Genomic DNA, 15,406 nt, shown 5'->3' with positions numbered 1-15,406 from the left:
CAAGTTGTCACATCATCCTGTCTTCAGATGTCTCAGGAAGTCAGGTGTTGGGGGGGGGAGGGAAGGAGGGGGATATATTAGGGGTTTGGGATTAGCAGATACAAACTGCTAACTATGGGATAAATAAACAGCAGGGCCCTACTGTGTAGCACAGGGAACTATATTCAATAGCTTGTGATAACCTGTAATGAAAAAGAATATGAAAAAGCATGTATATATGTATAACTGAATCACTATGCTGTACACCAGAACCTAAGCCAACGTTGTAAATCAACTGTACTTCAATTTTAAAAGAAGTCAGGTGTTGGTCCAGTCTAGAGGAACTGGACACAACTCTCTGAAAGGATCTAAATAAAAACTTCACCTCTCTTGGCAAGACACTCATCTTTTTATATAATTTGTGCTTTATATTCATGTCTTAGGTATTAAATATTCAAAACCAGTGCAGTTTTACTGAAGAAAAAATTGGACACTAATTCTAGAGTAGATAATTTTTGCATATGTACTGCACATGAACTGAAGTTAGGGGAAATAATTTTTATTTGTTACTTTAACTATTTTGCTGCCCTAAAAACGAGGTATCTTTTTTATTTGTCACTTCTTTGAAGCCCGTTGTATAAGCTAGAACCCCTGAGCTCTCTCACTTTGCTTAATTTAAGACATTTAGGGAAGGTATTTTTCACTGGGTGGAAACAGCAGTATGCTGATCTTGTTTTGTTGGAGTATCGTTCTGGCTCTGGTGAAATTGTGCTAGAACTCTGTGTGTCCTGGCGTATCATCTGAACCTTCGCCCTCTGTGTACAAAGACCTGCTACAGAAGTGTGCCCAGAGAGACTCCCAGGGAAGCCTGAAGGGGAGTGGTTATCTCTGGAATGTCACTGGTTCTCTGCGAGGTGTCTGAACTCCGCCTGACCTGCAAGTAGAGAGGCTGCGTGCAGCCAGGTGGGGGTGGGGAGAGCGTGGCTGAGATTATAAAAGCCCTTTGTCATCTGTCTTTTATGTTCTAACAGCATGAAGTCGTAAGCAAGCACGATAGAGAGATAGTCAGAAGGCTGGGATTGTGCTGAAGGCGAGGCCTCCAGGTGCACCTGCCTTGGGTTCTGTCACTTCCCGGGCCTGGAGGTGCGACAGGGCGCTGAGCCACTTGCCTGCCACCAGTCACAGCTCCGTAAGCTGCCATTTCGGGGTCGTTGGGGGCTTTCAGAAGTCCTTGTGCCTGTAGTCTGGGGTGGCCTGGCCATCGGATTCCTAACTCTGGCGGGTTGATGGAACGCTGCTGAACTTTAAATGTCAAGTACAGATTCCCAGACAGACTGTCTCAGAATTGCCAGGGGCAAGGGGGAGCCCAGGAATTGGTTTGTTTTTAAAACCAACCTACAGACTTCATTTCAGATTTCTCCACTAGAGTCCTTTTTCTGTTTGAGGATCTGGCCCAGAGCTGCTTGTGGCTGTCACATCTGGCGTCTTCCGGTCAGTGACCTCCTTATCTTTACTTTCGTGACCATAACGCTCGAGGTGCCGTGTGGAGTTGCCCTCGGGGAGTGTGTCTGGCGGTGTCTCTGCGGTAGCCGGAGGCCATGGGATTCTGGCAGGAGCATCATGGCCGTGATGGGCCCTTTCGTGTGCTACACGTCTCATTCTGTGACATGTCCCTGCATCACTCAACGAGGCTGCGTCTGCCAGTGTTCTCTGCTGGGAACTCGCTTTTTCCTTCAGTACTGAATATATATTGGGGGAAGATTATTTGCAAACATGCACATGTCCCGTTTCTCCTCAAACTTTCACCCTCTATTTTGACACCCATTGCCTGCCGCAGGCACCGGGGTTCTCAGTGGCGCTCTTCTCTTTCCCTCATTCTTTATATCTTAGTTGGAATTCATCTTTAAGAGAAACCTGTCCGTCTCCCTTCTTATTTTTTAATTACTACCAGTGTGGTCTCAAAAGATTATCCCGTAGATTATAGTCTGTCCTTGTTTCGTTGCTCAAATTGCTCCAGCTTTAGCCATTGGGAGTTCTTTCACACTGGCTGCTGACTTCCTTGAACCTGCCCTAGTCACTTGATTTTGAGCACAGAATCCTACTTTCGGGCACTCCGAGACACTCCAGCATCATCTTGTGTTTTCCTGCCCCAGCCCTGGAATCAGCCGCCTCTCCAAGGATCCCTGGTTCCTTTTTTTTGGAGGGTGGTGTTCAGAAACGGGGATATGGGCTTTTGCTGTGCTTGTTGCTTCTAGAGTGTCCTCGATCCTAGGTCCTCCTGGCAGAGAGAGCGAGGGTACGGAGTCCGCCTTCCAGCTGAGGGGTAAGCACCTCTGTATTTGTGCATCCGTCTGTGGGACGTCCGATTCCTGTCCAGCACCACAGGTGTCGTTCTAGCCTTCCTTCTAGGAAATTGTATTTTTAGAAGCTTCACAGGTACTTAGGATTAATCAGATGGGAGGCTACGACTCTGTGGGGGCACGCTGTGAACTCAAGGGCTCCTGTGGCTCTGCATGCTCGCCAGCGACGCACGGTCTCCCACCTGGTGAATTGTCATCACTTCCACCCTTGGCTGAGTCAGCAGTTCTTACACTGACAAGAACTTCTGTGCCACCCCAGCCCTTGTAACTAAGGGACCCCAGCCTCTTAGGAGAAAAAGTCCCCAGTGTTTTGTAGTGGAGTGGAAACTGGTCCATTTTCATGGCCGGCATTCTTACAGAACTTGGTCAGAGAAATTGAGCACGTTGAGGGGATGTCTAGTGGTTTGACAGCACCGGGGCGCGGGGCCGTGCATGTGTGTGTGTGTGTGTTAATAGATGCGCAGTCCACACCAACAAATGACAAAAAGTTGCCCTAAATTTCAGTGAAACCAAATTTATTTTAATCCTTGATTTGCTTTTTGATAAGGCAGTCTGCATTCTTTTTCTAAAGTGTCGTTTGCTTTCTAAAGCAGGTATTTTCTCTGACCGACTGACTTCTTGAGGGTAAACCCTTCAGCCCTGGGATGTTGAGGATGTTTGGATAGTGAACTTCAGGCCTCCATGTGCTTGTCAGGTTAGTAGCTGAGAAGTTAAAGTAGCTGCAGTGACCTTCAGATCCTGCTGGGGTCGTTCGTCTGGCTCGTTCCTTCCTGCACTTAATCAGGTACCACGTGATGCAAGTTAACTTTCAACCCAGGGAATTAACACTTTGGGACAAGTTTAAAATACGAACTTAATTTATCTGTGATATAAACTGAGGTTCTTTGGGGGCATGAGAGGAAGATGAATTAAGTTTATTTAAGCTGTCTTTCTCTAGGCCTGCAGACCACAAGAGTATGTTCATTTGTTCCCAGTCCCACAGCTGTTAATTTTGACTGCGGAAGTCCTGGTGTCAATTCCTAACCTGCAGTCCGTCAGTAAATGGGAAGAGCCTCAAATAAAGTCAGGTGTTCCAACGGAAAGCGTATCCTACTGATGTCTGGATAAAAGTGATAGTCATCATGAAAATATTATGTATGGTTTCCATAGAAACCTGCTGAGAGTGTGTGCCTTCCGTATGTGAAAGTGAGCCGGACAGCCAGGTTCTTGTTTTATTTTAGAGTTGCTTACAGTCAGCAACGATCACCACCAACATAGGATAGCCACATAATTCTCTCACCCTAGAAAGTGTAAGATGAGAGCATGTTCCTGAGGACATATATTTAGGTCATATGTAATCATATCTTCAGGACTGCTCATAATAAAGAGCCTTCGCGTTCTCCGTGTTCGACGGCACACAGCAGAATCACCGTGGCCTTCTAAAAGCACCTAGGAAATTGCTCCTTACACGTGGCCCCGGACGTTACATAAGCTCTGGTGTTCTCAGGAGCTGGCCTTTGAGGCAGATATGCCTGAGCCTTTTTCCGGACTTGTCGCTATGTAACGTTTTGACTCTGGGTAAATCGCTTTTCTTCCCTGGGCCCCAGTTTTCTCGCTAGCATGATGCATGCAGCACTTGGCTCCCCTGAGCACGAGGGCTCAGTGAGACAAGGTGAGCGAGGTGGTGGTCCTGGGAGGCATCAGTGTCAGCGCCGCTCCTCTTTGCGCCTTGTCGCCTCCCCATGATCAGCACTAGGGGACCACTGGGTAAAACATCTGAGTTGTAGCTCAGGTTATGTATGTGGTTTGTCAAGGGTATGCAGTTTCAATTGTTACAGCCTTTGTAAATGAAGAGTTTGAATTGTCACCCGTCTAAGTGAATAATTTAAGCGACTCCCACATAAGAAAATCCAAACTCATAAAACAGTTAAATTATTACCACTTTGTAAAATAATTTAAGGAGGGATTTATTTTAATAGCAAACTACCCAGAGTGCAAAGAAGATATCTTAAATACAATAGCTGCAAGAATCAGCCTTGAAAAATACATCTCAAGCAACCCTGCTCCTAACTGTTTATGCAAATGAAGTGGAATTACGTTCGCACAAGAGCCTGAACAAAGGTAAGTTCATCGTCACCCAAAGCTGGAAACAGCTCGGATGTCTGTCAGCTGGTGGATGGGTAAACAAACTTTGTTTTATCCACACGATGGGATACAACTTAGCAACAGCAGGGAGCAGACTGCTGATCACTGCAAGAATATTGGTTCATCTCAAATGCATATGTTAAGTGAGAGAAGCCACATTCCCCAGGGTGCATACTCTGTGGCTCCACTGGTAGGACATTCTGGCAAAGGCGAGACTCCCAGGACAGAAAGCAGATCCGTGGTGGCCTGGGGGTTGGGGAAGGCACGGGGGCTTTTGGGCAGTCTAGTTCTGCATCTTGGTTATAGTGATTGTTACGTGGTTAGGTAAAACCAGACACTACAAAAGGGTTAATTTTACTCTAGTTTTTTTTTAATTTTTATTTTGAATAATTCAAGGTACAGCTATTTGAAATCTTAAAACTGCATTTCATAGCAGAACTGGTGTCAGCATGTAGCCACAGGCTTTTACCTGCTGACAGGTACAACACTACACAACGGTTGATGAGTGATAGTTTAATATCTTTCATGATGAATTATAGACAGAATTGTACAGTATTACATTTCTTAATGATTTTAGTTCCATGTTTCTCCGAAGTCTCTGGTCAGGTTCAGTGTTCTCTGTAACACTGTGATCTGTCACCTCAGGTACAAGTAGATTAGAACTGGGCATATTTTAGCCACGACAGGAAAACATAACCAAACTGGCAGAAAGCTCTGTGTTGCTGTGCAGTGAGGGGCTGGAAGGGGAGCAGGGAGGAGGAGGCAGGAGTGGGGACCCACGAGCATCCCGGGTGGGGGGGGCCTGCGGGTGGAGGAACACGGCTGGGGCTGTCTTTCCTCCTGTGCTGCTGGCCCCTCGTCCCTCTATGGAGGGACGTCTGCAGGTAGGAGTCAGCGGGAACACTCAGCTTCCTCACTCTGTTCCAGTTCTGTTGCTGGACGCAGTGAACGTTCAGAGACACTGCTGAGCTGTAGAGGCTACCAGCCATTTCCCGTGAATCGATGAGTCTTCCTGTAGGTAGACCGGCTGGTAGGCGACGCACCCGATTTTGTCCTCCCATCCGTTTTCTGTCGTGGCCCTCGGTGGCGGTGTGACACTGCCAGCCCCCGCCGCCAGCTCAGTGCTCTCCAGAGCGGCGCCCGGATGTCCTTTGTTCTCACGGGGATATTTTTAGATTTACCCCTCGGGGGTGGTTTTATTCTTGACTGGCACTCAAACTAGATTTATGCAGGTTTTTTCTGTGAGATCTGCACCAGCATCTGGAGAAAAGCACTGATTTCTGAATATCTGAGCATTGCTTTTGGAATGTTGGTTTGGCCTCCACTGTTGGCATTTAAAAAAAATATATGCATACGCATTACATACGTATACATTTACAAATACACACACACACACATACACAGTCTCCTCGTTTACCTCTTGGATCTCTCGTTCAGGTCACAGTACAGGACATGGTGGCTGTTCCTCCCTCTCCTTGCTGACTCTGTTCACCAGGCCTTGTGTTCCTCATTGATTCCTCCATTCAGCCATCCACCACTGCTCCGTCAGAACTTCCTCTCAGCGGGGGGCGGGGATGCTGTGCTGGGCTGTGGGAGGGCAGCGGAGCACACATCTCCTTTCCTGGTCAGAGCCCAGTGCTGGGCAGTGGGCCGGGCAGGGGCCCTTCTTGCCGCCTCTGCTTCCTTCTCGCCCCTCCCTCTGTGATCTGGTCCCCTGTGCTCTGGGTGTCCACGGTCGACTGTAGACTTGTTCCCACCTCCTCATCCAGTAAGGCTGGACCATCTGGGCTCCTCAAATAAAATATTAGATCAACAGCCGAAATAGTTGATGGATTGAGAAGAAAACTGGTGTCGGACTAAGAAGGATTGTCCTGAAAATTATTGGGCCGGTGACTGGGTGGCAGGCGGGCAGCTGATGGGTTTTGAAGGTGAAAGAGGTGACGGTTACGCCCCCCCCCCCTTTAGTTGCATCTACTGAAAAGCTGAAGCAAACAGGTGGTGGGACTCAGGCAGCCACTTGGGAGGGAACGTGTACTGCTGGGTGGCCAAGTGTCTTCCCCTCTTGGAACCCCACTCAGCCCGAGACGATTGTGCATCTGCTGTGTAGACAGTGAGTGGGTGGGATCGTAGAGAAGTGGGCCCAGTGAGCAGAAGTCTGTGCTTCCACACTTCCTAGAGAGGATCTGCTGTGACAGATTCAGAATCTGAATTTACCATGAGCAGCCTTGACAGCTGAGCTTAACGCCAGCCTGGTGTCCTTTCATTAAGAAGAAAAAAAAAAAAGGAAAAGCCTGAGTTCTTCAGCAGAAGGTGGCTTTCAGTGGGTTACAGCTGGGGTATTTTCTTGCTGATTTTCCCAGGGTGTTCCCTGGGAGGAGGCGGGGTAGCAGGCTCCAGGTGGCTTTACCAGGTCAGAACCAGTACCAGCCTGACCCTATTTAAGTCCTCTGTTGGAAGACGTTCGGAGTGGACTCTGAACAAGCCAAGCTATGACTTTCCTCATTAGAGAGATATTGCAAGGGCAGGAGCTGGGGCCGTGGGCACCTCCGTGTCGTGGCTGGTGGGCCTTCCCGGTCACCACTCCGGTGGCTCAGCCTCACCCGTTTCTGGTCGCTTTGGTTCTCCGTACACACTTCACAAATGTCTGTTAAGCCCTGTTTGGTTCATATGTCTCCCCACCCCATCAGCCAGCTGGGGCCCCTGTTCCAGAGATGAGATAAGAAATGAAATCACTCTGATCCAGGAGCCCTGTGGTATTACCTTCTGAGCTGACCTCTGCGCCATGTGTCTGTCAGATTCTGAAACAGGAATATTGATCAAAAAAATCTCTCCTGCATAGTCTGAAGGTTGGTGTTGAATAGTGTATTGGTTTGTAATTAGGGAAGGAACCCCTAGGAAAGCAGTCCTCCCAGGCCCGGATTTTTATACGTGAGAGTAGACAGAACCACTGCTGCTAGTTCTAGAATTCACGTCTCATAAAATGAGCAGGTCAGCTGTTTGCTCCTTAGAATGTATAAAGTTCAAAGTCTGTTAAGTCTGGATCATACGTCAAGATAACAGGTGTGCCTTAGGGGACAATACAAACTTCAGACCGTGACAACTTGATTTTCTCAACAAGCCTAGTCAGGGCTTGGGGGAGAAAGCTCATGCAGCAGAGACCGGAGGTACTTCCCACGCTGAGTGTCCATCGGAGTCCTGGTACCAGATCCTTAAGGCCCCACCCTCCGTTTTTATGTCTGCACTGGGGCCCAGGAAACTACATTCTTATCCACCAAAATTTGATTCTGTTGCAGAGGGTCAACGGAGCACTCTGAGAAGCACTGACCTGCAGTGCGGACCTTGCCGGCTTGCTTAGCAGGAGAAGAAGGGGTCAGTTACATGTCGGTCGGCCCAACTGTGTGTTCAGACAGTGGAGGGGATGGGGCCGCTCTTCTTTAGAAAACCAGTTCTGCAGACCCGTCATTTACAGGGGACCCAGCTGGAACCCCAGATCCTCCCGACACCTCGCCCTGACTAAGCCTCCGCCTCCCCAGGAGGAGTGCAGGCGTCAGCCCGGGAGGGTCTGGAGCCCCTGTCTTCTTAGGGCCCAAAGCTGTACGCCTTCTTGGAGTCCTTTTTATGAGACTGGTTTTGGAAGGGCATGGGATTTTATCAGCAGGGCCGCCTTACATGGAGCTGTGCTTCCCTAACCTGGCTCGTCTTCATCATCAGTTAGTGAACTTTTTTTAAAATGCAAGAAAATTGGCATTTTTTAATCTTTCTGGGATGATTTTCATGTACATAAAATTTTGACCCAGTGTAATAAGTAGAATTACTGAAGTTCAACCTTGGTTGGAAGCCCCCCACCGAGTCTGCCCTGCGTCCCCCTGTCTGCATGGATCTGCTCCTTCGTGCAGGCGGTGTTTGCTGCGTCTCAGCTGTGTGCTGGTGCATGTCTAACTCTGCCTGGAAGTTAGGTGTGATCCTAGCCGGCTGCTTCCCTTCCCTCAGCACTGCCCTGGGTCCCTCCCCTGCCCCTCCGCCCCCTCTGCTCTTAGAGTCTCCTGGTCTCAGCTTCCAGTCCCCGCTCCCCAGCTCATCCTCCCGTCCCGCTCCCAGGCGATGTGTCACTCCCCTGACCAGGGCCACCCTGAGGGCGAGCCCAGGGCCTTTGCCTCACGCTCTGCACACCCTTTCCCGGCACTGTCCTTGGGGAGCCCCCTCTGCTTGGCCTGACCGACACCTCATGCACGTTTTCACCCCCAGAACAAATATTTTCTGCTTCCTGAGACCTCCCTTGACTCTCCGTGCAGCTTTTTTTCTCCCTTTGTCTAGTCTTCCTTAAAGTTTCCAAAATAGCATGATGACAAGGCATTATGTAAATTAAGACAGTATTCAGGCCTCTTTCTCTGGTTAGACCCAGGGCCTCTGAAGGGAAGGAGGGCAGGCGTTACTTACCTTACTGTGTTATATGGACGTGTGGTGCTTGGCATGAAGCGGGTACTCAGTTTTGTGTGACTGTAAGAAGATCTTCACAGACAAAGCCCAGCATGATGGACATCTTGATGGATGGGTTATGAATCCTCTGTTGTAGTGTCCTTGAAGGAATCACAGTCTTATGTGACGATTTCTAGGTTAAATCTGCAGAGGTATCGCATTGAGGGGCCTTTCCTGGATGTGGCTGTTACAAAATTCCTTCTTCACTGGGATGGAAGGCCGCCTGGAGAACTTGGTGTGTGCCGGAAGTCTGCCAGCGGGAGACCCTGGTCTGCAGACTGTCCATGGGGACCCCCGTCCTGGGGAGGGACCTGGGGGCATTTCCTCGTGGACTTGGATTCCCGGAGGTCAGATGGAGCCAGGAGACCCTCTGCTTTGTGGAGCCCGGGGCGTCAGGGCTGTCTGTTCTAGTGCTGCTGTTTCCTGTTTCCGATTTTATAAACTGAGAATTATAAGGCAGAGGCTGTAAAATAAGAAGAATTAAGTTAGCAGTCTGCTCTGATGGGGAAAGAGAAAACGGGGAGGCACAGAGGAACGCATCTCCTTGAGATTCGGGGGAGGCTGGACCCACCGTGGGCCACACTGCTCTGTGTGGTGCCCCGCCCGCCCATCTGGCTCAGTTGTCACCTGTCCCTGTCGCATCTGAGGGCCTTCGGGAATGTTTCGGGAAGTGTCTAGCCCAAGTTAAGCCCCCCAGACACAGGTCTCGGGCACTTGCGCCCCTGCCCTCCCGACCTAGAGAAGCAGCGTGGTGCAGCCCGGGGGAGTGACACTCTGTGCCCGAGGCCACCTCATGGGGACTCCGGGTCCTTGGAAGGAGTGTAGGGACTTGAGTGCAACCTGAGTTCAGCCCTCAGGTCTCTCAACCTCAGGGACACCAGGGACCGCGAGAGCGCAGGGATTTGAGCCACGGGTAGTGGGGAGGGTGGGCGGGGGTCCCGGGGGCTGGGTTCTAGGGAAGGTAATGGAAGTCAGCACCTCCTGTCTCAGCTGAAACATGAATGTCTGCCCTGTGTCACCTGAATTCTCATTTTTGAAGATCAAATGAGGTATGTTTGAGAAAGTTCTCGAAAGATGTTAAGTGCTTCTCAAACGCAGACCGTAAACTTGGTTTCCTGGAGAAGTCTGGTGTGGAGCATAGGTATAAGCTGGGGCGGTGGGAGGGCACAGTGCTTGTGTTTGCTTCCTGAAGTTTCTAGAAGTTTCTGTTTTCTCGGGGCACATTCCTCACGTCTGTGAGCAGAAGGTTGGATGGAATGTTGAGGGCAAGTCCTTGGATCAAAGCTATTCTCTGTCACACGTGATCTCCAGGAAGCCCACTTCCTGACGCTGAGCGGGGGTCTAGCGGCGGGTTGGCGGTTGACTCTGCAGGGCGGCTGGGGGGCGGATGTGGCGTCTTTGGACTCCGTAACCATTTCATATTTGTGTGGCCAAGCAGTATGACGTGAAAATAGTAACTCCAGTTGCTGAGAGCAGCCCACTTGCAGCAGGAAATCTGGGGGTTTCTTCGGGGCCCTTACCATTGCTCAGAGCGTTTCTGTCACTTAGAGATGCAGTTAAGGACGTGGACCTCGGATCAGACCTGAGTTTGAATATCGGCTTCACCACCAAGTGCAGGACAGTTGGACGATTCTGAACCTTCCTTCCCTCCTGAAAATGGGAATATTGATGCCAAAGTCCAGGGTGGTTGTGAAGGCTACATGAGACATTGTGCAGGTTAACACGGCACTGGACACATGATAGATGGTTGTTAGTGGCCATAACTTGTGGTACCAGCTAACTAGTAGTACCCAGCCTTGGATAGAAGGTAAGCTTTAAACTTAGGGAACAGATTTTGATTATATGTGAATGGTTTAAGAAGTATCCAGCTATTAAAACACTGCAGAACCAGATTACACTGTTTAAATAGTTACCTGTCTGTCTGTGTTTATCCTTCCGTAATGAAAGTGGTCTTTGATGGAACGTGTCACCCTTAAATCGTTTTGGAGCAGTTTTACTGGAGGGAGATTTGTGTTTCAACCCCCTTACTGGCGCATTCCCTTTATAAATCTCTACTGCATGTCACGATGGTTTTCTTCAGTTTCTCTGATGCTCAGGAAAAGCTGCTAGGTAAATCTTTAAACTTTTGGTAAATAATTGAATCTTGAAAGCTACCCATTTACTCCAGATACTGGTGTGTGTTTACTTTAAATGTTTGATGAGAAAAGCCTGATAGTGAACACCACCGAGTCTCACGCATGAAGGACTACTTGGTCTGTTGCATTTTATGTGTGAAGGGCCAGTTAGCCTCTGTTAAGGTTTTCATTTGATTGCTGTCTGCTCATTCTTTGCATTTATGTTCAGTGAGCCTGTCTTGGGAGGGCCCAACACTGAGGCCAGCCCGTGTGCCTGTGACACACACTGTGTGTGGTGTGCGCTGTGTGTCAGTCAGGCCGGTCTGGACCGTTGTGTCTAGTTTGGGATCTTCCACTTGAAGAAAGTCAGTTGTCTAGTTTGTTGTAAAAGTAGAAGTAAACCCAGTCATTTCAGCTATTTTAAGGAACAAGAATGCTTAGCTGAGAATAGATGAGACCTGGTTGCAGTTGTGCAGTGAGCTCTTGTGTCCTTTAGAAGAGGGTGGCACGTGTTCAGGGTGACTTCTGGTGGACATAACAACCAGGACTGTCGGGTGCTGTGTGGCGCTTCTTGGTGGAAGGAGTTGGGTCCCTGTCGGCCGGGCGGATCCCAGAACTGGCAAGCGGGGGAGCACGTGGTGTATAGGAAGCTTGTCTTGTCAGCTCCGGCTGCTGGAACACGGTGCCACAGACGGGAGGTGGTTAAACAACGGACATTTCCTTCCCACAGTTCTGGAGGCTGGGAAGCCCAGGGTCGAGGTGCCGGCAGGCTCAGCTCCTCCCAGGGCCCTCTTCCTGCCGGCCGACAGCCACCTCCTCGTGTCCTCGCGTGGGGGCCGTGCTCTGGTCTCTTCCTCCCTTATGAAGAACCTCAGTCCCGTCGTGGGCCCCCCCCCCATGACCTCATCTAAACCTAACCACCTCCCGAAGGTCCCTCCTCCAGGTACCGTCACCCTGGGGGTTAGGGCTTCCACACAGGGATCTGGGGGGCAGTGCACGCTCAGTCCATAACAGTACTTAACCTTCCTGAGCCTCAGTTTCATTATCTTTAAAAATGTACCTGCAATTTCCTATAAAGTGGTTCTGAGATGATGACACGTAAGCTCGAGGATCTGGCGCAGAGCAAGCTCTCGAAGACGTAGTTGCTGCTCTTTGATGAGTGTTGGCTGTACTTCAGCAGAGAAATGCTGCAAGTGTTCCTGGTATTTGCTGAAAGACTGGACTGGATAAAATTTCCGGCTCTAAGAATCAGTAAATGCATCGTGATGTTTCCCCTCGTGCCCATGAGCCTGGAGACGGGGGCGCCACTCTGGGGCATCCTTCCCGTCCCCGCAGCCTCTCTGTGTGCACGGCTTTGCCATAGTCGCCGTCTTTGCTTTTTGTCTGGATTTTCTTGTGGCTTCTCCATCACTATCTGTTCTTGAATTCACTTCCCCTCCCCTCTTTTTTACTCATCATTCACTCATGAAATTTGATGAATATGAATATATGAATAGTTTATAATGTGTATTATTTTGCTACAATTTTAAATCTTTATTTCAAAAGCCGGTGTCTTCAGGGGCTTTACCCCCACATGTGACTGGGTTACTTAACCATCCGTCTGTCCTGCCCCGTTTGGAGTCCCGCTTCCCCGGGCGTGGACCAGGGCAGGCTGGGGGCAGGGGCCTGAGTTTGTTCTCATCAGGCTTTATTACGGCTCACGCGGGGCTGGGTGTGTGGGAATAGAGTTCTGTGGTGTGAGGTTTGGCTTAAAGAAGAAGCTGTTTAGCCCAGCTCTTCCCCCCGCCTGCTTGGGGTGCCCCTCGCCTCCCTTTACTTGGTTTTCCCCACCTTCGTGACACGAGGGGGCTGTTATGTCTGCCGAGAGAAGACCAACCATTTGACAGCCTGTGTTTTTCTACATTTAGCAACTGGCACTTAGACAATAGACTTTCTTGTATGACAGCACATCTTTTAACCATGGTAATTAAAATCATCTCACATAGATGTAGTTACACTTAATTATGGATTCTGTGCTCCAGTTGAATAAGCTTATTACAAATTTAGTTTATAAGACTGTTTATGGCTGAATGTAGATGCTTCAAGTAACCATTTTTCAGCTGCTTTTAAGAAAAGACCTATATAATTTATTATGAATTTTTTAAGATTTGTAACAAAACTCATTTTAAAATTGCTGCCATCGTCCAACATAATACAGAGATTGATGACGAGGGTGCTGTTTGGTTAACGTGCGTGACAAGATGGCAGAGAGCGTGTTGTGAACGTGTATTGCTTGCGAACTATGAACATCCCGTTGGACTGTTCCAGGCGGCTGAAAACCAGTAAGCGGGTGAAAAGATGAACTACTCAAGACAAAATTGAATTTCACTTCTGTTTTTGGAGGCATTCTTAACATATTAAAAAATTGTACACCGTGACCCCAAAAGTGAGGAACAGAAAGATGTTTATTCCCTTTTCCTCTAAATGCGTTGTAATGCATTTGTATGAGACAGAATTTAGTGAGCTGTTCAGATGGCACACGAGCACCTGAAAAGATGATGGGCATCGCTAACCTCTGGGGAAATGCAAATTAGAACCGGGACCACTGCACACCTGTTGTCATGGCTAAAATTAATAAGATGAATTTTTAAAAATATGAGCTGTAATATGAATATCCTAATGAAACACTGTTTCCACCTCACATGTGTTTCTTATTTTTTTCGACCCTTTCATTGACGGTTCGTTTGGTCATTCCTTTATTCATTCAAGACATGGTCGTCAAGCACTTCATGTGAGCTTAACTTGGTCTCACTGTCGAGTTCAAATCAATAATTCTAAAACTGAGATCGTGCCAACGTGCAGCTGTGCCAGAGCTGACCTTGTGGAGGATGCCTCTGGTCCTGTTGCGTGGTAGTAAGGTTTGTGGCTGGTTCACGTCCGCAGAGCCAGCTCCTTCTGGAGGTGCAGTTTGGGGCCTTGGTAGCATTAACTTTAAAATAGTCAAAACACGATCCAGGGTGAAGGTGCTGTGGCTGTGCTCCCTGGTGTAGAACTGATGGCCCGGACTGCATATTCACCCGCGTGCAGGAGCAGAACCAAGCGAGGGGAGTCGGGGTGCTGGCCTGGGGGGTGCTGGTGAGCTGCTCCGCAGGCAGCCGGGCTGGCAGGCCCGGAGTTTCCTGGGGATGGCATTCTTTCTTCGGTTTGGCTTTGGACTTGACTGACGAGTTAGGATGTGCTCTCTGGGAACTTTTCTGAACGTGTGACTTTGAGCTCAGGAGAGCTTTTGAGCTGGGTTAGAGAGACATCCGTGCTCACGGTGAATGACCTGCGCGGGCGTCCGTCAGGTCTCTGAGCCAGAGCCATGGAGGGCGTCTTGTTTGGGCTGCGTCCGTCCTGTCCCCAGGAGGAGGAGCTGTCCTCAGTTGTGCCTTGATGTACTGCTGGGGCACCAGTGTCTAGTGAATGAAATGTGGTATCAATACCTGGAAATGAAATTCGAAATTAGGAGTGAAGGCGGCTGGTTTTTTTCGGACTGATGGAAGAGGTGGGGGCGCGGAGACATCTCCACTGGCCCTCAGAGTCTGCCGCGTGTTGTGCCCCCATACTGGGGTCATGTGAAGCGGGCGGGGGCCCTCACCACCTTCTTTGACCCTTTCTGGGGGATCCTTTACAGCCTGGTGATCCTGACTTGAGTAGTGAATTGTGGTTAAGGAACAAGATTAAAACCCTTTCCTGTGCTTTGAACTTTGTGCAACAGGAATATGTGTTCTGTGAGTTGTGCTGAAGCATCGAAGGGATTTTCCCTAAAAGTAATATTGTAAGTAGCTTAGACCTGGCCTGGCTCATCGGAGTGTTTATTTAATCTGGCCTCTCTGAACCGTGTTGTCCGTTCTGAAGAAAGCCCATCTCTCCCTCGTCTTCCGGCAGGAAAGGCGAGATTTCAGGTTCCTCCTGGGGTGATCTTCAGCCACTTTTCTGCTTGGCTTCTCAGGCAGAGTGCACGCAGTTTCCCACCCGCAGCTGTCCTGGGCGGGCAGCAGTGGTGGTCTGGGTCCTCGGTGGGTTCCGAACTTGGGGGAAACGCCCACTGGCAGCTGGCTCGGTCCGTGACAATGGAAAAGGAAAGTGAACTTGTGCCCGCCCGACTGGGACGCCTCCGACACGAAGTCACACAGTCTGGGGCTGTCGGTGCGTGGAACGTGCAGAGACCGTGTGAGCACGAGGCTGGCCGGAGGGGCCGGCGTGGGCGCGGTCGGTGTGATGTGCCATCTGGGGCGCAAGTGAGCGGGGCCGTTTTAGTCACTACAGGTTTTTTCTTTGTCGTTGTCATCAGACCCACAACTCAGTGCTAACGTCGAGCTCTTTTCTTGT

General features: G+C 49.5%; 1 protein-coding gene across 8 annotated transcripts in view; it reads left to right on the top strand.

Moving 5' to 3' along the window:
• The window catches only part of LPIN2 (lipin 2), a 70,171-nt gene that overhangs the window by 22,899 nt on the left and 31,866 nt on the right, over positions 1-15,406 (top strand). For 2 of the 8 annotated variants that reach the window (XR_010378706.1, XM_064481555.1), the window contains exon 1: positions 15,206-15,315. The exons of 5 other annotated variants lie outside the window; for them this stretch is intronic. The gene's annotated coding sequence lies outside the window, so the exon portion shown is untranslated. Of the gene's footprint in view, positions 1-2,947; positions 3,034-15,205; positions 15,316-15,406 lie in introns of those variants that run through there. One more of the 8 variants, XM_031439126.2, reaches the window with a different exon arrangement.

This window comes from Camelus dromedarius, chromosome 32, assembly GCF_036321535.1.
Source record: "Camelus dromedarius isolate mCamDro1 chromosome 32, mCamDro1.pat, whole genome shotgun sequence".
Classification (NCBI taxonomy): domain Eukaryota; kingdom Metazoa; phylum Chordata; class Mammalia; order Artiodactyla; family Camelidae; genus Camelus; species Camelus dromedarius.
This window is presented reverse-complemented; position numbering and strand designations above follow the sequence as displayed.